At 37.6% G+C, this 26,004-nt stretch overlaps 1 long non-coding RNA gene and 1 pseudogene across 1 annotated transcript; both read left to right on the top strand.

Annotated features, from left to right (window-relative positions):
- Nucleotides 1–1,871: 1,871 nt before the first annotated feature.
- On the top strand, nucleotides 1,872–25,983 carry LOC121796944 (annotated as a pseudogene).
- LOC121795853 lies at nucleotides 22,632–23,917 on the top strand. The gene is made up of 3 exons (XR_006049648.1): nucleotides 22,632–23,198; nucleotides 23,271–23,418; nucleotides 23,857–23,917. It is a non-coding gene; the product is annotated as an uncharacterized LOC121795853 (long non-coding RNA).
- Nucleotides 25,984–26,004: the final 21 nt, after the last annotated feature.

Here is a 26,004-nt window from a genome sequence, read left to right as displayed (position 1 = left end):
ACAAGAGTGAAGTAAAATCAGAGTAAGAATTATGTGTTTTGTGAACAAGAGTGAAGTAAAATCAGAATAAGAGTGATGTGTTTTACTAGTTAGTGTGGTGAAGTTAGAAAAAATGCAGGAAGCAAAACCGTCTGGGACTTCAAAGAAACTGGTTACGTTTCTTTCTTTGATATATACATAGTTTATAGAGATTACTCATCTTTATCTGCATCTCTTCGTTTTATCTCTTTTAAGTCATATGATTACAGCGATTGATGATAGGTTTTATACTCATCTTATTTTCGGTTTCTTGTTAAGTTAGCATGACAAAATATTGCTGTATACTTGTATTGGTCCAAGCGGAGATCCTTGTGAGAACCTTAATTTTTGGTACTGATTCAAAAACTATAAAATAAAAGGATGTCGGTAAAGGCAGTTAAATTGGCCCACGACTCCCACCTTCAGAATTCCAGAAAAATCTCTTCTTTATCAGAGAAATAGGGCAATCATCGTCGACGGAGCAGGGAGCATCACCGGAGCTGCGCGAAGTGCAATCACTAGTTGCTTCAACTGGAGCCCTACCATCTCTCCAGAAATCATTTCCTCTTCTCTCCGATCCACAAACTCAATCGATTCCTCTCCCATCTCTGCGGGTATGGCTTCTTATCCGCCGCCTGCTTCCGCTTGCTCGGATTCTCGGAGCTCAACGAAGAATTCGTTCTCAAACAAATTGAATTTGTGAATTTGCCAATGACATTATTTTGGCTGCAATGACAATTATACCCCCGCCTTGTTATTGTGGAGTAAATTTGTGATGGAGGGAATTAATTTCTCCTTAAATTAGAAAATTACATGTATTAATACTAGCCCTTGATTTTCTTGATCTTGTGGCTATGATTTGTTCTCTAGTTATTTGGTTAAGGGGTGTTTGTCATAGATCATGACCCTATATATATATATATATATATATATATATATATATATGGTTGCGTTAAAGATAGAACCATTCTTAAGTGTAGAACCTAGAACTCTACATATTTTATTCATTTGATGAGGAAAAAATGACGGTCAAGATTAAAAATCATACATATTAGACTATGTTTTCACGACATTCCGGACTCAACATGTGAAAAAACTCACATGTTGATGGAAGAATGAATGAAACGAAGAAGAGTCCATGCATGCTTTATTTTTTCACTTCTCTGCATTCACCCATTAATAATAGTTTTGGTTGTAATGGGAAGTTGCTGTGCAAATCAACACCATTGGATTAAAAGATCTAACGACCTCCGTTTGACATTTGTTCTACGTTTAAGAATGGTTCTACGTTTAAGAATGGTTTTATCTTGATCACAATCCAATATATATATATATATATATATATATATATATAAGTGAGACTCGTATTCCACTACCTTATTCATTCCACTTTTCTTTGCATTTCTTAAAATACGTTATAACTAAATAGGACTCCTATTTCGGGACGGAGGGAGTAATTTTTATTTTCAGTCCATCCGCAAATATGTGTCTCGGTTCATTTTTACTATATATTGTAATAGTGTCTCACATTCCACTAACTCAATCCACTCAAATTTCATTTAAAATTAATAGTATAATACACAAGTGGTACTCATAATTTGCTAATTTTTTTCCCACCCACTTCTCTTAATATTTCTTAAAATTCGTGTCATTAAATGAGACTCCTAATAGTAGATGGAGGGAGTAGTAATAGTCTCTTTATTTTAAATTTACAATTAAATTAATAATAATAAATAATGTAAATTAAAGTGAGGGGCATGAGGAGAGAGCGTTCAATTGTGGAAATTATGACAAGACGAGAAAAATTGGAATGATGATAAACATTGTTTTGGTGGTAGCATCTTAGTAATTCCAAATTGGCTAACAAATAACAATGGGCAAAATGTGGAACCATATACGGAGGCCAAAAACAGTACCGGGTCGGCGGGAACTCACTCGACTAATCAATTAACTGCATAATAATCCGTCAAGCCCTATCAATTTCTGTTCGTTTCTCCTAAAATTTGCAGAGGAGAGGGTAATTGCAATTCGCTCGAACACGGTTAACTTCTCCTCCAAGCTTTCCCGGCAGATTATAGCTTTCTGCTGCACAACTTGAACGATTCCAACTCCGATTCGGTTTTCCAAGAGCTATGCAATGTACTCACATTTAATTTTGAATGTTTTTGCAATGCATGCCTTTCATTTTGTCTTGTTTCTTCTCATTTGACTGATGATCTTGTGTTTATACTGTCAAACCGTTAGCATTTAACTACGTTCAGGCATTGTGCGCGACGCGAGCTTATAGTGATTGTTTGCATATTGAAAGAGATAATAACAACTGTATTGCTGATACGAATGATGAACAAGAGATACAACTTCTCAAGAATTATACAAAATTCATTGAACCAAATGTGATTACACATCTTAGCTCTAATCTATTTGTCTTGTTTACTAGCTGCAACTCTTCAAACAGTTGCAACTGCTTTGCTTCATCTATTAATCTGTTATAACCAATTTTTCTTTACCTTTCTTCTTTCATTCTTTCTTGGGTTTCTCTTTCCTCTTGTGATTGTATCACTAGCCAAGTTTATATTCACTGTTTTATAATTGTTTGGTTTGCATTTTCTGTTCCAATGGAGTTTGTTTATGTCTAATGTGAGAAAATATGATATATGTGTAATGTTTCATTGTGAAATCAATGTAAGTCTTTCTATCACAGTTCGTTATGCCTCTTACCAATACAGTTTAATGGAAACTGTTGCTTTAATCATCACATAGTTCCTTTTTTACTGGAAAAAACACTATAGTGTAATAAGTATCATGAACGAAGAAACTATAGGACCTTCTAAATGCTGAATTGCTGATACATGCTCAATTTTGAAGCACAGTTCATAATTGATTCTGTTCTTTTTTTTTGGTTTTTGAAATATTACTATATATTAATCAAGCAAATGATTATTTCTTACGTGTTTTTATTTTTTATTTCAAAAAGTAAAGACTGCACATTCATGTTGATTTTGATGCATCAAATACTATAAGAAACGTAGTTTTCTATGTTGCGAGTACTTATTTTTGTGGTATTCACACGCTGATAATCGGAAATGATTTTGTTTGAAACATTTTTATTGGGGGGTGTGGTGGCCAGGGTGTAGTCAGATAGTTTATTCTCTCTGCTTTTGTCATCAGTTAATAGTGAATCATTTGTTTTATAGCCAAGGAAAATGATTCCCGTTTTCTTTATTTCCCTTTTTGACGAAGTTACTATATATTGTGTGCAAAATGGTTTTATCTTTTTTGAGGTAGGCCTGATTTAGGATATTTTTTCTTTGAAAAGTAACAGAACTCCTAAAATAAATTGCGGTATTGACAAGATTGCGTTTATTCTCGTGAAGTTGTCTTGATTGTAGTTGCAATTATTGTCACATTTCATTTAGATTACAACATTAATCCTAGCTGGTTGATCTAAATGCATTTTCTGAGTTTTTAATGTTATAAGCATATTGACATAGAATACAGCAGTGAAGAATATTTCTTGAGATAGGTGGGTGTCTCTTCGTTCATGATCTGTGTTGATAACTTCATAGAAACTGTGCTCGTTTCTCATAGAAATGTCAGTTGTTACCGATGAATGAAATATGAGACCTGCTTTGACATTATATTTTGTCTTGTTTGGACACGAAGTAGCCATAGGCTGAATTATACTTTGGAATTTGGATTTAGATTTTCGTAAAAATTTTTGAGCTTGCCTCACCTTGTTAGCTACAAAAGTCAAAACTATGAGACTCAATTATTTTGATATTTTAATCTTTCAAGAAAAGAGTTAAACCAGTGTTGTCAAAATGTCGTTCGTGTCGCTCGGGTCGCCCGGGTCGCCTGGGTCGAGACCATCACCGCCCCAACATGGGTGGGTTGATCGAGATACAGGGTCGCCGCTGGGTCGAGTGGGTCGCCTGGGTCGCCTGGGTCGAGTGAGTCGCCTGGGTCGCCCTAAACACATGCTATCTCTGATTTTCTCAAATCTCTCACATGTTTTCTGACTCTCTCAATCACAATTCTCTATATATATGCATGCACCACATCAAACTTTGCAAACCTACTTTCTACACTTTAGAATTCGGCCTCTTCACTCCTAAACAAATAAACAATTCAAAGATCTGTTGCTGCCACCCTTCATATATTCCTTTGTTTTGATATTTTCAGACAATGGTTTCAATTATTTATTGTGTTATGACTTATGAATTGTTTTGATATTTTGATCATTTCTATATTCCACTTTATCTCTATTCACATGAATTGCGTCTACATTTATATTATTTGATATATTATAAACATTAGAGCAATATATTTATTTTATTTAATATTAAAAGGCAAAAAAATTAACCTAGCTTTATGGGTCTCTCGACCCCGCCGACTCGTTGACCCGCGACCCGAATTTTCACCCCATCGACCCGGTGCGCCCCGCGACCCTAACAACACTGAGTTAAACATGGTAGTTCATAAAAGATGAGTGAGAAGAATGCCTAGGTCGTGCAATCTGGTTAATATGAGGTGCCTTTTGAGATTTAGTAAGTGATGAGACTTTGAACCAGTCCAGGCTCCAGTATGCAAAATTTGTTACATTTGTGTTTCTTAATTCCTGATTCTGACACTGGAATTGACTTCTGCTATTACATATATGCTGATTTTGATGTTATTTTGTTCCTCGGACAGTATACAATGGATGGAATGGAGGGTAGCGTATTACTGCTCCAAGCCTGTTTTGACCACCTCAATATTTATTCAAGCAAGTTGAAGGATATAAAGCTGCAACCGATATTTGCTTCAATATTCAAACATGTTTTGAATAAACCTAACTTTAGTTCAATATTAAGTGAGTCACTTCAGACTAAAGCCATCAATGAAGAACTACTGCAGAATCTTTCTGATGCTCTACACTTGTCGGTACCTGATAAAATTGGAGTTGGTCTTGCTTTGTCTAATTCTGAAGATCATGATACCAGGATGTGTGGTTAGTTATTCTCTTTCTTGTAGATATAATTTTTCATTTAGTTGCAGGAAGTGGAATGCATACAACAGTTTGTAATTTTATCTCCTTGGAATTGTTCTACATGTTCTGCTAAACCTATAACACTTTTCTTGGCTGTATGTAGGAAATAATTTCTGTTTGAGTCAGATTACGGAGCTGTGTGCCAATCCTGTTGCATTTGAGTCAACTGAGATAATTCAGCATATTCTTGTGTTACTTAGTCGGTCTGAAAGCCTCTCTAAGCATTTAGATTCATTCTTGCAAATGTTATCTCTTGTGCAACTGAAGGCCGAGACTCAATTTGTCATCACACCTTTTCTTCACGATGAACTACGTGGAGATAACTTCTTCAGGCGCTTTCCATGATAGTTCTTAGTGCATACATAGACTGGAATATATTTCGGAAACTATTTTTACCTTTGTGCTTGTTTATATGCTGCAGATTGGATGAGGGGGGTGAAGATGATTTTGATGCCATTCTAGCAGAAATGGAGAAAGAAATTAGCATTGCTGATGTAATGTGTGAGCTAGGTTATGGGTGTACTGCTAATTTGTCTCAGTGCAAAGAAATGTTGTCTCTTTTCTTGCCTCTTACTGATGCCACAGTTGCAAAGATACTTGGTACGATTGCCAGAACTTATGCAGGTCTTGATAACAGCCAAAATGTCTATGCTACATTCCGCTCTGCCCTTGGCGGTAATAGTGTCCTGGATATGCCATCTTTGAATTCTTGGAATGCTGATGTCCTTGTAGATTCAATCAAGCAACTTGTAAGTTCCATGCTTATAGTTTATCATTTAAGTTGTGACATGTTATCTATCTTCACCAATTATAAAAGTGCCCCATTATTTTGGTTTGATTGTTTTGTTTCAGGCTCCGGGAATTAACTGGATTAATGTCATGGAGAATCTGGATCATGAGGGATTTTATATTCCTAATGAGGCAGCATTTTCATTTTTTATGTCTATCTACAAGCATGCATGCCAGGTAGAAATTGATTATCAAACTATTGCCCCTCATCTATTACTGTAGGAATGTATTAATGTAAAGAATCAAGCAAGATATCCAATCTGTTATTCTAAATATCTCATGTGATGGTTTAACTTGTCAGGAACCATTCCCTCTCCATACTATTTGTGGATCTATTGGAAGAATGTTGAGGGTCAGCTATCTTTTCTAAAAAATGCATTCGCTGCACCACCTGAAGTATTTACTTTTGCTCATTCTGAAAGGCAGCTGGTATGCTTTCTACAAATGTTAAGCTGTTTCCAAATGAACTAGTGATTATCACTTTTATTTTATCGTTTTTCAATATAGTTATGCCATTTGGAATGATCTTATAGTACTTTTTCCTTGTGCAGTCCTATGATGATGCTGTGCATGGGCATACATTGCAGTCTGGACCAAATCGTGCTTGGTCATGTCATGATCTGCTGGTGGTTCTGTGCCAGCTATCTGAGATGGGCCATGCAAGTTTCGTTAGATCTGTCATTGAATCTCCTCTTAATAACTTCCCTGAAGTATTACTTCTTGGAATGGCCCATGTTAATGTAGGTGACATCAGAAATGATCTTGTTTTTTTGTTCTGCTTTTTATACGGTTTATTGTTTATTAACCAAACTATGACTGGTAGACTGCATATAATCTCATCCAAAACGAGGTGGCATCTGCTGTACTCCCAATGGCTCTTAAAAGGGCTTCTACAAGTGGTTTATTATACACTCTTTGGCATGTTAATCAAAACATGCTGCTACGTGGACTCATAGATACTGTCAATCTTGATCCAGACAGTGTCAATAGGATTTTGGATACTTTCCAGGAAATAAAGGTTTTGACTTCTTACCAACCATAAATGTGCTATTTTAGTGTTTCTTTGATATATATACCCCATTGATTGTCAAATCTTGGCATCTTAATATATCTGTTAAATGTTTTACAGGCTCTTTCCCAAGTACTAGATATGTTTCCTTTTTACTTTGGCATTCGGTTGGCTGTACTTGCATCTAAAAAAGAAATCATGAACCTTGAAAGCTGGTTGAGCACTCATTCAGTGTCAAGTAAAGATGCTTTTTATGAGGTTAGCGTTTTCTCTTTTTAAAATCCCTCCCTGTTAAGATCCCTAAGATAAAAAGAAAAGCAAGTTGACGTCTGTAGTTGTGTAAAGAAATCATTCTTTAAGATATTATAGCCAAGACTAATTTTAGAATTTCAGTGCCATTTTGTGTCCTTTAATAATTGTAATTCCAAGATCTGGTTTATGTACATGCCTCCAGGAATGCATCAAGTTTCTGAAGGATGTTCAAATTGGAGATCAGGACCTCTCTCTTAGTCACTTTCAACCTTTGGGTTCACTTTTGAATATCTATTTGGAAGCTTGTCCCACTGTTTTAAAGGTATTATTGTGACATACATTTCCAAAAAAAAAGAGTAGAGTGGGGATAGTAGAGCGGGCAGTGGCAGAAACCCTAATTTAGTTCTTTTTTTTTGGAAACCCTAATTTTTTAGAGACGGATTCGAATCCGCTCTGATACCATATTAGAAATGGGCTACTCACCCCTTATTTGAGGGATATGGTATCAGAGCGGGCCCAAGTCGATGATGGTTTTCTGCTTTTTATACGGTTTATTGTTTATTAACCAAACTATGACTGGTAGACTGCATATAATCTCATCCAAAACGAGGTGGCATCTGCTGTGCTCCCAATGGCTCTTAAAAGGGCTTCTACAAGTGGTTTATTATACACTCTTTGGCATGTTAATCAAAACATGCTGCTACGTGGACTCATAGATACTGTCAATCTTGATCCAGACAGTGTCAATAGGATTTTGGATACTTTCCAGGAAATAAAGGTTTTGACTTCTTACCAACCATAAATGTGCTATTTTAGTGTTTCTTTGATATATATACCCCATTGATTGTCAAATCTTGGCATCTTAATATATCTGTTAAATGTTTTACAGGCTCTTTCCCAAGTACTAGATATGTTTCCTTTTTACTTTGGCATTCGGTTGGCTGTACTTGCATCTAAAAAAGAAATCATGAACCTTGAAAGCTGGTTGAGCACTCATTCAGTGTCAAGTAAAGATGCTTTTTATGAGGTTAGCGTTTTCTCTTTTTAAAATCCCTCCCTGTTAAGATCCCTAAGATAAAAAGAAAAGCAAGTTGACGTCTGTAGTTGTGTAAAGAAATCATTCTTTAAGATATTATAGCCAAGACTAATTTTAGAATTTCAGTGCCATTTTGTGTCCTTTAATAATTGTAATTCCAAGATCTGGTTTATGTACATGCCTCCAGGAATGCATCAAGTTTCTGAAGGATGTTCAAATTGGAGATCAGGACCTCTCTCTTAGTCACTTTCAACCTTTGGGTTCACTTTTGAATATCTATTTGGAAGCTTGTCCCACTGTTTTAAAGGTATTATTGTGACATACATTTCCAAAAAAAAGAGTAGAGTGGGGATAGTAGAGCGGGCAGCGACAGAAACCCTAATTTAGTTCTTTTTGTTTTTGGAAACCCTAATTTTCTAGAGACGGATTCGAATCCGCTCTGATACCATATTAGAAATGAGTCACTCACCCCTTATTTGAGGGATATGGTATCAGAGCGGGCCCAAGTCGATGATGGTTTTCTCTTTATCTCTTATCTACCTCACAAGTGGAAGACCGATGTCCTTTCCGGCCCACATCGATGATGGTTCTCTTATCTCTTGCATTGCCTACCCACGTGATGGAAGACCGATGTCCTTTCCAGCACACACGTGAGGGGGCGTGTTAAATTCTCTAAATTCTGTCCCACATCGACTTGGTGAAGATCTCATCTAATCTATATAAGTGTGGATAACCCTCCCCCTATAAGGCCTTTTAAGGGGTGAGTGGCCCATTTCTAATAATTACTAGTATCTGACCTTTCACGTTATTGCTGTACAGGTACTTCAGAGTCACGCTGGTGTGCTTTCTGCTAATAACTTGTCTGAGGAAATTGAGAAATTGGATGTCTCTCATATGCGTGCTAATTCAAGAACGGAAAGTGCTGGGGGTTCACAGTGTCCGAATTACCAGTTTCCTCTTCGATCCCACTACCACAGAGACCACCAAGCTCTCTAAATGAGAGGAAACCCTCTGTGACTCTTTCTAATTACATGAAGCCAGCACAATCTTCTTCTGTTCAGCCTGTAATTGCTCCTTTGAATGGTACACCTACCCTTTCTAATCACTTGATCTCCTTTCTATTTGTACCTTGTTTTTTCTGTATTTTGAGTGCTAATATACTCAAACCCACAATGCAGTCACGCAGTGGCGCTGTGCTGTCAATACAATCTGCTTCGTCGAGTTTTTCACGGTCTTCTAGATCAACCTTAGCAAGTAAATTATCACTTTTAGCTGGGCTACTTTTCTCATTGTGTGCTTATGTATTACATTAATTGGGACTGATGTTACAGAGCCTGTCTCTGCATTAAACATTGAGACCCTAGTTGCTGCAGCTGAGAGAAGAGAAACTCCAATAGAGGTGATTGGATGTAGCTGTCTTATACTTTTTTAACCTTTGTTTATACTTGATCCTCACCCTTATGGTTTTCGCGTGCTTTTACTTTTGGGAATTTTATTCATTGTTTATGGACCCCTTTCTTGAATGACTTGTAATTTTGTTCAGTCTCTCTGGTTACCTATGTGCTAACTTATAATTCTCTCAATCATCATAGAATAAAATGGGTTGCATTCTCAATTCAATTTATGTTTCTTGAATTATCAATCATTACCTATGTTCATCTAGATACTTGTACAATTATGATGAATGATGATTTAGAGATGACCCACCAATCCACCATGTACATGGAAGCTTATTATGTGGAACTGCCAGGAAAAGCCTAAATCAGACATAGAGATCCTACATGCACTCATGTAATAATTGTAGAGTAGGGGAGGGTTATCAATGTATATATTGATGAGACATGATCATCATCAAGTCGATGTGGGACTAGAATGGGGGTTTTCAACGCACCCCCGCACGTGCGGGTCGGAATGTACATCCAACTTCCATAAGCGCAGACAAAGAGATCAACATCGATTTGGGCCTATCTGACATCATGATAGAAATCCTGTGCTAATGGTGTAAGAGCGGGCCCAAGTCGGTGATGGGTTTCTTTGTTGAAAAAACATGTAGAAATGGGCACTCACTTTTAAGGGGGTGAGTGACCCATTTCTACAATGATGATGGCTTGCTCTGCCAGTTAGATGTTACTTTTTGGAAGTGTGCTCTCTCTAGTAATGATGCACCTTATGAAGTCTCAACTAAGGTTTAAGCGTGTACCTGGGACATTCCTTAGAACTCTTTTTATGACTGTGCTGATTGAATATTATGATCTGCTGAGCGTCAAAATAAAGGTAGACTAATATTCATACTTCATATGTTTGAATGCCACCTTCTGAAGTAAGTGAAAAATCATTGGTAATCCACTGATATGAATCATGACCTGATTTAGAAATCAATGTTTTGTTTAATTGCTTCTCACTGCCATCCTCAAAATTTCAAATATTTTTATTGTTTCCTTAAAACAAAGTTAGACTAATTTTCATATTTCATATGCTTTAATTGCTTCTCGCTGCCAGCATATACCGGTAGTTCAAATATTTGGCACAACATGACACCTCAATACATAAATGCTGGTACATGTTACCACAAAATTTCCAGGCTTCTGTGCTTTCTGGTATCAAATAGTCATTGAAGAATTCTCTAAAGGTAAAAGCTATTTATATTCTGGAGCATTGGTTACTGTCCTCAATCCTGGGTAGGGCTGTAAATGTTAATTTCATAGTATTTGATACGGAGTGAAAGGCGGGTGGACCGTGAATTCTAGATAGTATGTCAGCATAAGTAGCATAACGCACTTTCGCCATGATAACTTGGTTGAACACAATTAGGATATAACAAGAAAATAAATAGAAAACTCTTTCCAACAAGGGAAAGCCCTCTTTCCAACAAGGAAAGCCTCGGCTAATGCCGTTCAACTACAATGATAGATAAAAGTCATTATATCTCCAACTTCTAGGGACAATATATAGTACTTCTACGATGGAATTGCAAAAGCCTCTTATTCATGAAAATAATAAAGATAGTGATAATGGCTGCATAGAAACAACCCTCCATCTTCGCGTAACTGTCATTTATTAATGATAATGATAATGGCTGCATTGAAGACTCACCATTTCCCCACCCTTTCACTTGACTCTTCAATACACGTGTGTATCAATTCGCGGCCCCTCGGAAACACCCTTGTCCCCAAGGCTGGGTTTGACACCTAAACACTTAGCATTGATGAAAATGGTTGCATTGAAGACTCACCATTTCCCCACCCTTTCACTTGACTCTTCAATACACGTGTGTATCAGTATTTCTAAGATAATTTGGAGTTTTATGATGTGCTCCCTCGTCCCGCTACAAGTGCTTGATTTCTTTTGAGCACGAGATTTAAGAAAATGATATTTATTGAGTCAAGTGGAGTTTGGAGAGAATGAAGTAGGATAGAGAAAGAGTGAATAAAGTAGGAGATAGAATAAAGTAAGAGAGAGTAAATGTGTTGTTTTTTGCTAAAAATAGAAATCAATCACTTGTAGTGGGACAAACGAAAAAGGGAAATCTATCACTTGTAGTGGGACGGAGGGAGTACTTGGTATGTCCTACTTAGACTATATTCCGGCTGTATACGAATTATGTGCGTTGTATAGTCTGGCATTCTATTCCACTACCATGATGTTTGTCTAATCTGCTGTTTTGTTATTCTCTTTCAGTATCTGACTCTTCCGTCCATCTTTGGAACAGGCTCCAACATCAGAAGCTCAGGACAAGATATCTTTTATTATAAATAACTTGTCGACTGCAAATGTTGAGGTTAAAGATAAAGAGTTTAGCGAAATTCTGAATTCTCAATACTATCCTTGGTTCGCGCAGTATATGGTTATGAGGAGGTAGAGATATAGCTTACATTCTTACCTGAAATAGTTCTCTAGATGCAATTTACCTTTGGAGTTACTCTTCCTGTCTGGCATTTTGAAATAAAATAGAATGACATCTTGAACTTTTCGGTTCTTTTTGTCTATTATTATTTTTGGCAGGGTAAGCATTGAACCAAATTTTCAAGATTTGTACCTGAAGTTTCTTGATAAAGTAAATTTGAAACCTTTGAACAAAGAGATTGTGCAAGCCACTTATGAAAACTGTAAGGTCTGATTTTTTTTACTTACTTTATTCATTTTGGAAAGCTGGTGTTTATTCTTGGTATTTGTACTATGTCTAGGCTCTCTTGGGATCAGAACTTATAAAATCTACGGTGGAAGAACGATCACTGCTGAAAAATTTAGGATGCTGGCTTGGGAAGATTACTATCGGAAAAAATAAAGTTTTAAGGGCACGAGAGATAGATCTAAAAGCTTTGATTATAGAGGTTTCTTTTCTTCTATTTTGTTTTTGAGTTCTCTTCATAAATTTGGAGTTAAATTGTCTGAGATCCTCATGTTGCCATGATTATCTCATCTTCTTAATTTGATTTTTTCTGACACGTGGATATATATTATGTGCTGTATGCTTTTGCAGGCATATGAAAAGGGACTCATGATAGCTGTTATTCCTTTTACCTCAAAGGTACGATCTATTGTTTATTTTCTATGCATTTGCCAATCCAAGTTTATTGACTCCATGTGCTTGTGTTAGATTCTTGTACCCTGTTCGAGCAGTATTGCATATGGGCCTCCCAACCCTTGGACAATGGGAATTCTTGGGTTGCTTGCTGAGATTTATGTAATGCCAAACTTGAAGATGAATCTCAAATTTGAGATTGAGGTGATTCTGTATACACAGATCTGGTTATTCTTTGCTTGCAGAACCCACATCTTAAATTTCGGATGATTTTCTTTGTTGATATGTCTTTGGTTTCAGGTTCTGTTTAAGCATTTAAGTGTTGACCTCAGGGATGTCACACCCACTCCTCTTCTGAAGGACATAGTTCGAGAAGTTGAAGGTAATCCTGATTTTTTGAATAAGGATGTTGGATCTTCACAGCCACCAAGAATGAATGAGGTGAAATCTGGAATTATTTCGACAATTAACCAAGTTGAGATACCCCTTGATGTTGCTGCCTCTCCCCATCCTGCCAGCCACTCTCGTATTATGTCTCAGGTTAGTGCTTCAGTTGTTCTATTTTGATTTAGTAGCATGATCGGAGGTTGATTTTGTGATCACGGTAACAGTATGCTGCAGCTGTCCCTCATTCATCTGGAACTTTGACTGAGGATGAGAAGCTGGTTAGCTTGGGTTATTCTGACCAACTTCCTTCTGCTCAAGGACTTTTACAAGGACAGACTCAATATGCAGTTAATCAGGTCTCTCCAGATTCCGCTTGTATTTGCTTCCAATGTTTTTCTGTTTAAATATTGACTGATGGTATATTATTTTTTGTAATGTTGCAGTTTCCTGTACCAGCAGCTAATATTGAACACCAAGTGGTTGTCAATAAGAGGCTTCAGGCTTATGGCTTACACTTGCATTTTCAGAGGTCTGAACTCTGAATTAGTAACTGAAATTCTATTTGACAATGAAAATCATCAATTGTTTTTCAGTTACATGTTTTATTTGCTTCAGTGTACTTCCAGTTGCCATGGATAGAGCTGTTAAAGAAATAGTGTCTGATATTGTGCAACTCAGTGTTTCTATTGCGACTGACACAACTAAGGAACTTGTCTTGAAGGTGTATTTCTTTCAAATTAATTGATTCTGAAGGGTCCTTTTTTCAGTAGTGTATATAACAATGCGAATTGTTTACTAAAGAAGTTATGTGTTTTTAAATGGCAGGACTATGCCATGGAGCCTGATGAGACTCTTATACGAAATGCTGCACATTTGATGGTAGCAAGGTTGGCAGGAAGTTTTGCTCATGTAACCTGCAAAGTATAGATGACCTTTGTTTTATTACTTTCAGGTTTTAAATGTTAATGATCTTTTGAATTGTCAGAACATCACTTTAATATACCTTGCATGCTGATTGAAGAGGCCTTTTCATCACATTTAGGAACCTTTACGTGGTTCAATATCAAGCCAGCTCAGAAGCTCACTTCAGGGCTTGGCCATAGCAAGTGATCTTCTAGAACAGGCATTTCAACTGGTGATCAATGATAATCTGGACCTAGGCTGTGTGTTGATTGAACAAGCTGCAACTGAGAAGGTAAACTGAAATTATTATGAGTTATCTGTTGCTTCATTCAAATTTACAATTATGACAATTGTCTCTTGACAACCAATATTGATAAATATTTAAAAATTGAGTTAGAAAGCAAGTAGTATTAATACTGTTCAAACTTCAAAGTAAAAACACTATGTTATCGAGCTCTATTTTGTGAGTGTTATGCTATGCAATGTTATATTATACTCCCTTCGTCCCATAATAGATGTCACAATTTCCTTTTTATTTGTCCCACAAAAGATGTCACATTTCTTTTTTTTGAAAAATTTCCCTCTCACATTAATATAAGTATACTATTTTCTCTTTCCACTTAACACACAAAAAATTTTCTAAAATCTCGTGCCATTACTCAAGTGTGTCATCAATTATGGACAGAGGGAGTATTATTACACGAGAGTTGTTGAGATCTCAGGTTGAGCTGTTGGGAATGAGTGCCCCTCCTTTTCTTTAAAACACCTAATTTTAAATTTTAATAATATATGAAAATGACTTGGTACTGCTGCTGAACGAGGTTCTCTTGACCAGGTGCATTTCTTATATTTCCCAGTCCTCTTACTCTCTCTCTCTTTGGTCTGTTTGTGGATGAAAAGTTAATTTAGGCTTTCTTGTGACTTTTCTTTCACTGGTAATTTTCATGATTTATTTAAAATGAATTTGGAAGCCTTTATCAAGATAAAAGAAATGCATAGGTCATGCATGTTTCTGTGTCATGTAAGCATATGCATATCATGTCTGAAAAACATACTTACTTTTAACTCAAGTGGATGATGAAGTTCCTTCCAGAGTATATTAAGTGGGTCTTAAATCCTGATTCTAGGGCCGCATGAGTTATATGCGTGGAGAGTTACAAAGGTCTCTTGATATTTTCTATGTGGTGAACGTGGCGTCTGTTGATGTTTTCTCTGTTGAATGGGCTTTATTTATTAGAGCAATACTACTAGCAAATAACTGATATAAAAAATTTAGTTAAGTCTTGTGTTATTTTAGTCCATTGTATATGGGTTTGGAATTCATATTGCTTGTATTTTATCCTTGTTGCATTTTAACCTCATTTACAGGCAGTCCAAACCATTGATGGGGAAATGGATCAACAACTTTCTATTAGGAGAAAGCATAGAGACAGTGTTGGTGCTGCTTTTTATTATTCTAGCCTTTATGCCCAAGGTCAAATGAGTATTTTACCTGAGGCCCTTCGTCCTAAGCCAGGCCACCTGTCACATGCACAACAGTGAGTTTATGAGGTGATTCTTTGACAAATTCTAGGACATCTAAGTTGATTCACGTGGTCAGATATGTCTTATCTAGTTCATCTTTGTGATCTTTATTTGTATCTCATTTCATTTTGTCATTTTGTTTGCAGGAATTTGCTCGGTTCCCAGGCCAGAATCGTTCCACCCAGAGCTCAAATGCAGTCCCAGTTGGCCCCTCTGCTTCATCAGAAGGTGGATTGTCCCGATAATTTGCATCTACTTCTGGCAAAATGAGTGGTAGCATTTACTCATCTGGCCTTGTTAGCACTGGATTTGGTGCTATGCCACAGACACTGGAAATTGACTCTGATGAGATAGCGCCTGTTCGATGCCAGATTCCTGCAAGGTTTGTTTAGTTTATGGTTTTATTTGATTTTTATATAATTTATCAATTATTAATTCTTGTTTTCCTATGAGTAAGACCTGCGAGCAACAAAAAACAAAAAGGAATCAAATTAGTAAAATTATGGTGATCATTTTTCAGTGTTCCCTCATCTCATATTTCAATTGGCGATGGTCCACAAACTCCTGAAAATGACATCATTCCTTCATTCCCTCATGCTCTGGACACTGGTATGCTACAGATAAAACCTTCCCATTCTGCAAAAGTGAGTACATTCTGTTTATATATCTGTCATTGTTTGCGTGTGCACTTTTTTAACATAAGAATTCATAAATGCAGGAACCTGGAAATGCTTCACATCCTACTAATGCAACTCTGGCTTCTGAGCATCCTGGGACAAATGTCTCTGAGCCATTAATAATCACTGGTGACACATTGGGTATATTTACTATCTCAGAGAAGGTATATTTACTATCCGCCTTTCATGTTGTATGGATTTAACTCATTTGTTGAGAGTTTCTTGTGACGGTATTCTTTATTTTGGCTTTTAACAAACTTGTAACAACCCCTTTCAGCTAGAAAATCAGTTGGCTAATGAAGCGAAAGAGGTTGAGATTCAGGTAAAAAAAGGCTATATCATGGTTTATATAATTATTATGTGCTCGCCATTTCTACCCATGTCTTTAACTGAATTTTCCATTTGTCTCATACAAACTTTGGTTATAAATAATTTAAAGTGATATCAGAGTTTAACAATCTTGTTGATCTCTGGAAAAGGCATGTCTGCTTTCAGTTATGTCCAAGATATTATATATTATATCTACAGTCCCTAACTATTTTCCTAATTTTCAGCTTACTGCAAGACCTGAATCCCCAGAGTCATTACAACAACTGATTGAAATAGCTAAGAACCCTGCTAATGCTGGAAATTTGTCTCCTTCGGCTGTTGGTAAAGAAGAAATTGCACGAACCTCCAGAGACAAAAAGGTTCGCAGAAATTTCTTTTATCTCACACTTGGTGGTGGAACCTGGGCTTCATGGGACAAGCAGGGAAGAATTCAATGTGACAGAATTGGTGGATTTTGATGCTGCTGGTTTCTCTGAACAGGTACTAAATATTGGATCTACCTAACATTTTATATTTATGTATGCAGGCAGCAGTAATACAATGATGGTTTTGGAAGATATTTGATGGTTTTATGTATTTTATTTGTCATATGGGGAGGTTTGATAATGCTTCTGTCCTCTACACATACTTAATAATGGTTTTATCTCCCAACTCTTTCTCTTTGTCTCCCATGTTCTTGTGATTATGCTTGAAATTGACATTGTATATAACCTACTTTGTTTTTATTCATAAAAGAAGGATGTGCTTAGAGATTTTTCTCAATTTTGTCTCCTGAACACAAATGAATGCTTTGGAATTTTTATCTACCCATAACTTGCATTGCAGTCCCATCAATTTGTCTTCTTGTCTTCGAATTGATTTTTGAGCTCAAAAAAGGGCGCATTGGCATACACAGTTTAACATTTAGCTGATTCTCTGAAACCTCCTTAACTGAGTATTCCCTCCGTCCCATTTTAAATGTTTAATTTCTTTTGGGAAGGGTTATTTAGGAGAGAAGGTTAATTGGATTATTAAGTGGTGTCCCAAGGACCACATGTATAGTGTTAAAAAAGTGATATGGCCCATTTGATTTTATCCTAAAAATAGAATGAGACATCTAAAATGGGACAGCACAAAATGGAGACGGATGGAGCATTCTGTAACAAGCTTTGAGGTTATAGTTACATTTTTGTTAATCAACATTAACTAGAAGTTCAAATCTTATTGTTTTTTTCACATGTGCAGTTTACTGCTTTGTGTATGCTTTATTTAGTACAGATACTTCTCCCATATTCCTCTGTTAAAGGAAGTCAGATCTCTTGTCTTTTTAGAAAATTTACAGCTTTTAGTTGCCACGGGTTCCCCGTTTTCAAACCATATGTTCTGACCTTTGGTTTTGAAATTGATACACGACGTAGGTATTTGGGTTGTTTGCTGAATGGTACCAAATATGTGAACTTCCTGGAGCAAATGATGTGGCTTGTGCTCGCCATGTCTCACTCTTGCAACAGAGAGGGCTGCTTAAAGGAGATGATATGACTGATCGATTTTTCCGCAGGATTATGGTGAGGTCCTATTCCGCTCTTACGGTAATAAACGATTTAGTTCAAGTGTAATGGTATTTTATTTATTACGGCCTGAATTCAGGAACTCTCTGTATCACACTGACTATCATCGGAGGATATAAATTCTAGCTCTTGCCCTTCTACTCAAGGACAACCACTATCATTCCTCGCTATTGATATATATGCGAAGTTAGTTTTCTCAGTTCTGAAGGTAGCATCTCATATTGGTACTTTAGGGAATAAAATATATATGCAGTCTCTGTAATCTCTGTCCTTCATACTATCTGTGTTAACTCTTTCAAACCTTCCAGTTTTGCCCTGTGGATCAAGGCTCGAGGAAACTTTCACTTCTGCCAAAGGTACGACTTTGAGATCAGAGCTTGATTGTTTAATGTTAAGTGTCTAGATTTTTAATGTACTCTACCATGTCTGCTTTAGGTTCTTGCTCTTACGGTGAAATTTATTCTAAAAGATGCGGAGGAGAGAAAGGCGTCATTTAATCCAAGACCCTACTTTGGGGTTGTTTGTTAATTGTCTGCTTGATTTGTGTTCATTGGATCCTGTATTTGACGGTGGCATTTTTCAGGTACTGTATTTTGGCATTTAATTCAGCTATAGGATCATAAGTTTGCTAGCTTTCTTTTCATTCAGAGATTACATTCCTAGCCTAGGTGTCTTTTTAACTAAAGCTATCTGCATCGTACAACTACTATTTTCTAACTAAAGAATAAAATTTTCAGGTATTGACTGCTTTGGCAAATTCCTTCCATGCAATTCAGCCTCTCAAGGTCCCAGGGTTCAGGTATGTGTGAATGGTTGTCTAATTGCTTCTATTGATCCAGGGAGAATGTATGATGTGGACCATAAGATAAACTTAAAATTACTTTCAGCTTTAATTGTTTGCATATGGGATCTGCATATTGCTTTTGAGTCGCTTTGCTTAGCTTCAAATTGATTTGATTTTGGTTGAACTGTAACACCCCGAAAAATAAAGGAGAGAAAAAAAAATCAAATTAATCTAATTAAACCTTTTCGTGTTGACTTGGTCACCAAGTCAATAATACAAATTTAATTAAAGATTCTATAGAGATTTTCCTCCTCCGTGATGAGATATTCTTCCTCCGTGATCTGTAAATAAAATATTAAATAATTTCTTTAAAAAAAAAAAAGAAGAAAATTTGAATTTCCTCCTTTTCGCCCACGACTAAAAACCATCTCTCCCTCTCTCCCATGAATCTCTCCCCACTCCCTAAATCTCTCCATATCAATTAACCGCCCCCTCTCTATAATACTCCTTCACAATCTTTCTTCCCTATTTTCGATTCTCTGCAACTACTCACAAGAACAAGGCAACTCTCACTCAATACAGTACAAGCCGCAACTCAAAGATCGAATTCGAAGTCAAGTGCTTCCAAGGAACAAAACGTGAGGGAGAGGAGAAAGCGACAAGCAGAAAGGGAGAAAGAGAAGTTAGCTACTCAAAATTTTGGGACTCTCGTTTGTGAAGTTTGAATGGGGGATTTATTCGATCCAGTTATCGTCCCTGAAGGTAAATACTCGTAGAGAAAAAAAAAAGATGGAAGACGAAGAGGTGAATATCGAAGAATTGGCTGCCAATCTTTCTACTTACGAAGAGCAACTTCAGCAGGAATGGGAATGCATCATGGAGTATAAGAGATGAGGTCTTGCAATTAAGGATTTAGAGAGAGAGAAGGACTAGAGGAATAGGGGACGGCAGTGGCGGCGACAGCTGCTAGACGCCGGCAACGGAGAGCAGCGGCTGCTCGGCAACGACGACACAGACGGGCAGAGGCGACGTCGCTGCCTGTGCGTCTCCGGCAGTGGCAGAGAGGGCGAGGAGCAGGGGCTGACCGCGACTTCGATGCGGTGGCGCGACGGGCCGAACAGCGGTGGACAGCAGGGATGATGCTGGAGAATTTCAGTGAGGCAGCGCTTTGACAGCAGTGGAGCGGAGGAGACGGCAGCGGCGGCGGATTGTCAGAGAGAGAGCGAACAACGACGAATGCCCCCGTGTGGAAGAGCTGCTCGACGGAGAGCTGTAGAAGAGTGAGAGAGAGATGACATGGTGTGCTTGATTTGAGAAGAGGATTCCAATTCCATTTGGAATTTCACGTTAGGTAAGGAAGATTAATGTTTTGCGCCTTGTTTATTTAATGTTTTGGGCCAAATGAATTAATTTAAATTTGCAGGCCCACTGTTTTGATAAAGGAGATGGCTTGGAGTTAATTTGGTTTGGTCCAAATTAATCGAATGGAAGATTGAGTCGAAGTGGGTGACTTCACGCATGCTTTTCGAGAACCGAACGAAAAAAAAAAATTTAAGGCTTTAAGAGAACGAGGTGGGCTTTCTTTTTAAATAAGGGCAATGCCCTAAGTATATTTTTATGTGAAAATGATATGAATATTTGTCATGCCGTGTTTTGTTTTATTCTATGGGACCTATTTGATGTGGCTTTTGCCATCAATGGATAATCGAATTCGGGTCTGTCTAGGGAGTGAGTCCCTATTCAGGCTAGTGTACACCTATGGAGATCGTGAGTCGTCTTTTGGGTCGGCCGGTCTAGTGACTTGGGATGTGGCCACATTCCTTGTCATCAATGGATCAGATATGGTAGATAGCTATGGGAAAATGGTTGATCAACCGAATTTTACAATGGAAATGATTTAAGTGTCTTGGGCGATTTCTAAAGTTAAAACCCCAAGGTCACTCAATGGTGGCATGATAAATACTTTTTATAAAATGTTTTCGGCATGAGTCCACTGAGTGCATTAAGTACTCAGCCCTGCTTTTCTTTTAAAAATTGCAGGTTGAGCGTGACGGGTGCGGTGGTGTTGAGCAAGACCGTTGAAGAAATTAGGTGTTTAGAATGTGTCATGTCTTCACACGTGGCATATTCCTTCTCTCGAAATGCTTCCGCTAAGTGGTTGTCCTTCTTTTGAGTTCTTGTATCGTTGAGATAATATTCATTTTTGAGTTGTTGATTGTTGAGATACTCTGATTTTATTCGAGTTATTCCCAGTTGTTTCAAGTTATGGTCGAGTTGTGTTGTTTTTCCCATTTCTTCCCCGCTTCTTTAATCCTCCCCTAGTCGCGATCAACCGTGTTTTCTATCCTTAGAAAATGCGGGCGTGACAAAGTGGTATCAGAGCAATTTTTCTTTCCGCTCTGGACCCGAGTGTCTTTTTCTGACTTAGTCTAGACTTGTTTCGCTAGACTAAAATAATAATGATAGTAATAATAATGATAATAATAAAAATAATAATGATAATAATAATTGTGCATTGAAGGCTCAACATCCTGCTTCGCCGCGCTCAATCAAGAGAGAGGTAATTTATTTTTATAAAAAAAAATTTTATGAGAAAGTTTTCAGGAAAGGAGATGAGAAGCTATGGTTATGAAAAAAAGAGAGTATGTTTTACAATGGGATAGAAGAGCTATGGTTATTAAAACAAAGTATGTTTTACAATGGGATAGAAGAGCTATGGTTATGAAAACAATATGTTTTACAATGGGATAGAGGAGCTATGGTTGGAAAAAAAAAGTATATATATGTTTTGTGAGAAGATGAAAATCTATAGTGATAAAAAGATGTATGTCTTGCAATGGGGTGACTTATCATTTATGAAAAAAAAATTGATCAATGGAAAATACTGTGTTTATGAATTGTTCGAAAATTTTTGAGTTAAAAAAAAAGTTTTAACTTTTTCGTTTGGAAAAATTGAGCTATGGAAGTGTGATGATATTTATGTTATGAGGTGCAAAGTACGATGCGTTATTCTATGGAGTGTTTTATACGAATGATGAAAGTTGATGCGGAAGTACGTTTTATTTTTGAGTCAAAACTTTTACTTTAATAGTGAGATGTGGAAATTTTTGAGGAAAGAGTGAAAGTATAAAGAAATTTTGTTTCAAAAGTTTTGAATATAAATGTGAAGTTCGAAAGTGTTTTGCTATGAGATGTGAAAATGTTGTGTATTATACTTGTTATTTGAAGTATGAATGACTTTAAATGTGATATTTGTCTATGAGATGATGAAGTATGTTGAGATAATCTATCACTTTCCCGAGTGACGAAAACGAACGAGATTCTGAAAGTTTGGGGTGAACCCCTAAATTGTCAAGTCACGACGAGGCAAGGAGATCGAGAGTGCGAAGGGAGGCCGGTGAAACATGAAACTTTTTCTTGGAATTGCATGAAACGTTGGAGCAAGTTTGATGGGTGAACTATTTTACTATTTCCTACGTTTTCCCTGAACGGCAAGAACAAAAAGAATACGAGGAAGATTTCAAGAAGTGGAAGATAGCGAAGACGTAATGAAGTTCAAACGCAAAAGAGGGTGCAAGACAAGGAGGGATGATGCGAAGTGCGCGATTTAATTTAATATAGTCTAATCTCGCGTAATTTATTAAAAGTGGCAGCGATGTGACTTTCAACTACAATGTTAATTAGACGACATGAGGAAGCTGCTTGGAAGACAAGATGATGGAGAACTTCTATATTCGAAGGACGTAAGCAAATTTCGGGACGAAATTTTTATTAAGATGGGTAGATTGTAACACCCCGAAAAATAAAGGAGAGAAAAAAAAAAGATGGAAGACGAAGAGGTGAATATCGAAGAATTGGCTGCCAATCTTTCTACTTACGAAGAGCAACTTCAGCAGGAATGGGAATGCATCATGGAGTATAAGAGATGAGGTCTTGCAATTAAGGATTTAGAGAGAGAGAAGGACGAGAGGAATAGGGGACGGCAGTGGCGGCGACAGCTGCTAGACGCCGGCAACGGAGAGCAGCGGCTGCTCGGCAACGACGACACAGACGGGCAGAGGCGACGTCGCTGCCTGTGCGTCTCCGGCAGTGGCAGAGAGGGCGAGGAGCAGGGGCTGACCGCGACTTCGATGCGGTGGCGCGACGGGCCGAACAGCGGTGGACAGCAGCGATGATGCTGGAGAATTTCAGTGAGGCAGCGCTTTGACAGCAGTGGTGGAGCGGAGGAGACGGCAGCGGCGGCGGATTGTCAGAGAGAGAGCGAACAACGACGAACGCCCCCTTGTGGAAGAGCTGCTCGACGGAGAGCTGTAGAAGAGTGTGAGAGAGAGATGACAGGGTGTGCTTGATTTGAGAAGAGGATTCCAATTCCATTTGGAATTTCACGTTAGGTAAGGAAGATTAAGGTTTTGGGCCTTGTTTATTTAATGTTTTGGGCCAAATGAATTAATTTAAATTTGTAGGCCCACTGTTTTGATAAAGGAGATGGCTTGGAGTTAATTTGGTTTGGTCCAAATTAATCGAATGGAAGATTGAGTCGAAGTGGGTGACTTCACGCACGCTTTTCGAGAACCGAACGAAAAAAAAAATTTAAGGCTTTAAGAGAACGAGGTGGGCATTCTTTTTAAATAAGGGCAATGCCCTAAGTATATTTTTATGTGAAAATGATATGAATATTTGTCATGCCATGTTTTGTTTTATTCTATGGAACCTATCTGATGTGGCTTTTGCCATCAATGGATAATCGAATTCGGGTCTGTCTAGGGAGTGAGTCCCTATTCAGGCTAGTGTACACCTATGGAGATCGTGAGTGGGATGTGGCCACATTCCTTGTCATCAATGGATCAGATATGGTAGATAGCTATGGGAAAATGGTTGATCAACCGAATTTTACAATGGAAATGATTTTAGTGTCTTGGGCGATTTCTAAAGTTAAAACCCCAAGGTCACTCAATGGTGACATGATAAATACTTTTTATAAAATGTTTTCGGCATGAGTCCACTGAGTGCATCAAGTACTCAGCCCTGCTTTTCTTTTAAAAATTGCAGGTTGAGCGTGACGGGTGCGGTGGGTGTTGAGCAAGACCGTTGAAGAAATTAAGTGTTTAGAATGTGTCATGTCTTCACACGTGGCATATTCCTTCTCTCGAAATGCTTCCGCTAAGTGGTTGTCCTTCTTTTGAGTTCTTGTATCGTTGAGATAATATTCATTTTTGAGTTGTTGATTGTTGAGATACTCTGATTTTATTCGAGCTATTCCCAGTTGTTTCAAGTTATGGTCGAGTTGTGTTGTTTTTCCCCTTTCTTCCCCGCTTCTTTAATCCTCCCCTAGTCGCGATCAACCGTGTTTTCTATCCTTAGAAAATGCGGGCGTGACATGAACAATATTATATTACTCACTTATACAATTGACACAAACTCGCATCTATAGCATTCAATCTATTATTACATTCTGCTTTCCTGAATAAATTATACTCCTACTATATAAATCTTAGGTCTTTCACATCTAAGAATAACTTGTGGTTACTATTTCTGATTCTATTTTCTTCTGCCCTGAAAACTGCCTGGTGAACCAATACCTATGAACCAATTTTCTTCAGAATTTTGGAATATAGGTTGTCATGAATGCTTCGATTTGTTTTGTTTGTTCTTTATTTTTATTGATGAAATGGGAAATCAGCTGCTTACTTTGAGGGATGATAATATTATTCCTTCCAGTACCATAGGGTTACCTAAAGCTGCTCAATTTTGTATGACTGACTTGTCTAGTTGCTTTCAGCTTTGCGTGGCTCGAGTTGGTTAGTCATAGAAGTTTTATGCCAAAGCTGCTTACTGCAAATGCACAAAAAGGATGGCCATATTTTCAGAGGTTACTGGTGGACTTTTTCCAGTTCATAGAACCATTCCTGAGGAAGGCTGAACTTGAGGAACCGGTTTGTATGCAGTTCTTGGACTATTTCCTTGTTCTCAACCATTATTTGTGTTGATATTGATGCAATATGAATCTTGTATATCTCTAGGTGAAATTTCTGTACAAAGGAACACTCCCGAGTGTTGTTAGTGTTACTTCATGATTTTCCAGTGTTCCTTTGTGATTATCATTTCAGCTTTTGTGATGTCATCCCCCCCAGCTGCATACAAATGCGGAATATAATCCTTAGCGCATTTCCTCGCAATATGAGGCTTCCAGATCCTTCTACTCCCAACTTAAAGGTCCATAACTGAACTTAATATTATCTATTGCTTGGACTGTAAAGTTGGTATCTGAATGCCACATTATGTGATGATGTAGATTGACCTTCTGGCGGAGATTAATCATACGCCGAGAATTCTTTCAGATGTTGATACCGCACTTAAAGCAAAGCAGATCAAGGATGATGTGGACAAGTATCTTAAGGTAAAAGACCAGAAGCAAATTAATGAATTTCAAAACTTTTTCTGTGGTTCTTATGTTAGAAGCAATTTCTGTTGCAGACTAGGCAACAAGGATCCCCGTTTCTCACTGAGTTGAAGCAGAAGCTTCTCACTGAGTTGAAGCAGAAGTATCTTAAGATTAATCACTGAGTTGAAGCAGAAGACTAGGCAACAAGGATCCCCGTTTCTGTGTCCTTTAATAATTGTAATTCCAAGATCTGGTTTATGTACATGCCTCCAGGAATGCATCAAGTTTCTGAAGGATGTTCAAATTGGAGATCAGGACCTCTCTCTTAGTCACTTTCAACCTTTGGGTTCACTTTTGAATATCTATTTGGAAGCTTGTCCCACTGTTTTAAAGGTATTATTGTGACATACATTTCCAAAAAAAAAGAGTAGAGTGGGGATAGTAGAGCGGGCAGTGGCAGAAACCCTAATTTAGTTCTTTTTTTTTGGAAACCCTAATTTTTTAGAGACGGATTCGAATCCGCTCTGATACCATATTAGAAATGGGCTACTCACCCCTTATTTGAGGGATATGGTATCAGAGCGGGCCCAAGTCGATGATGGTTTTCTGCTTTTTATACGGTTTATTGTTTATTAACCAAACTATGACTGGTAGACTGCATATAATCTCATCCAAAACGAGGTGGCATCTGCTGTGCTCCCAATGGCTCTTAAAAGGGCTTCTACAAGTGGTTTATTATACACTCTTTGGCATGTTAATCAAAACATGCTGCTACGTGGACTCATAGATACTGTCAATCTTGATCCAGACAGTGT

The sequence above is a fragment of the Salvia splendens genome, chromosome 3, assembly GCF_004379255.2.
Source record: "Salvia splendens isolate huo1 chromosome 3, SspV2, whole genome shotgun sequence".
Classification (NCBI taxonomy): Eukaryota; Viridiplantae; Streptophyta; class Magnoliopsida; order Lamiales; family Lamiaceae; genus Salvia; species Salvia splendens.
This window is presented reverse-complemented; position numbering and strand designations above follow the sequence as displayed.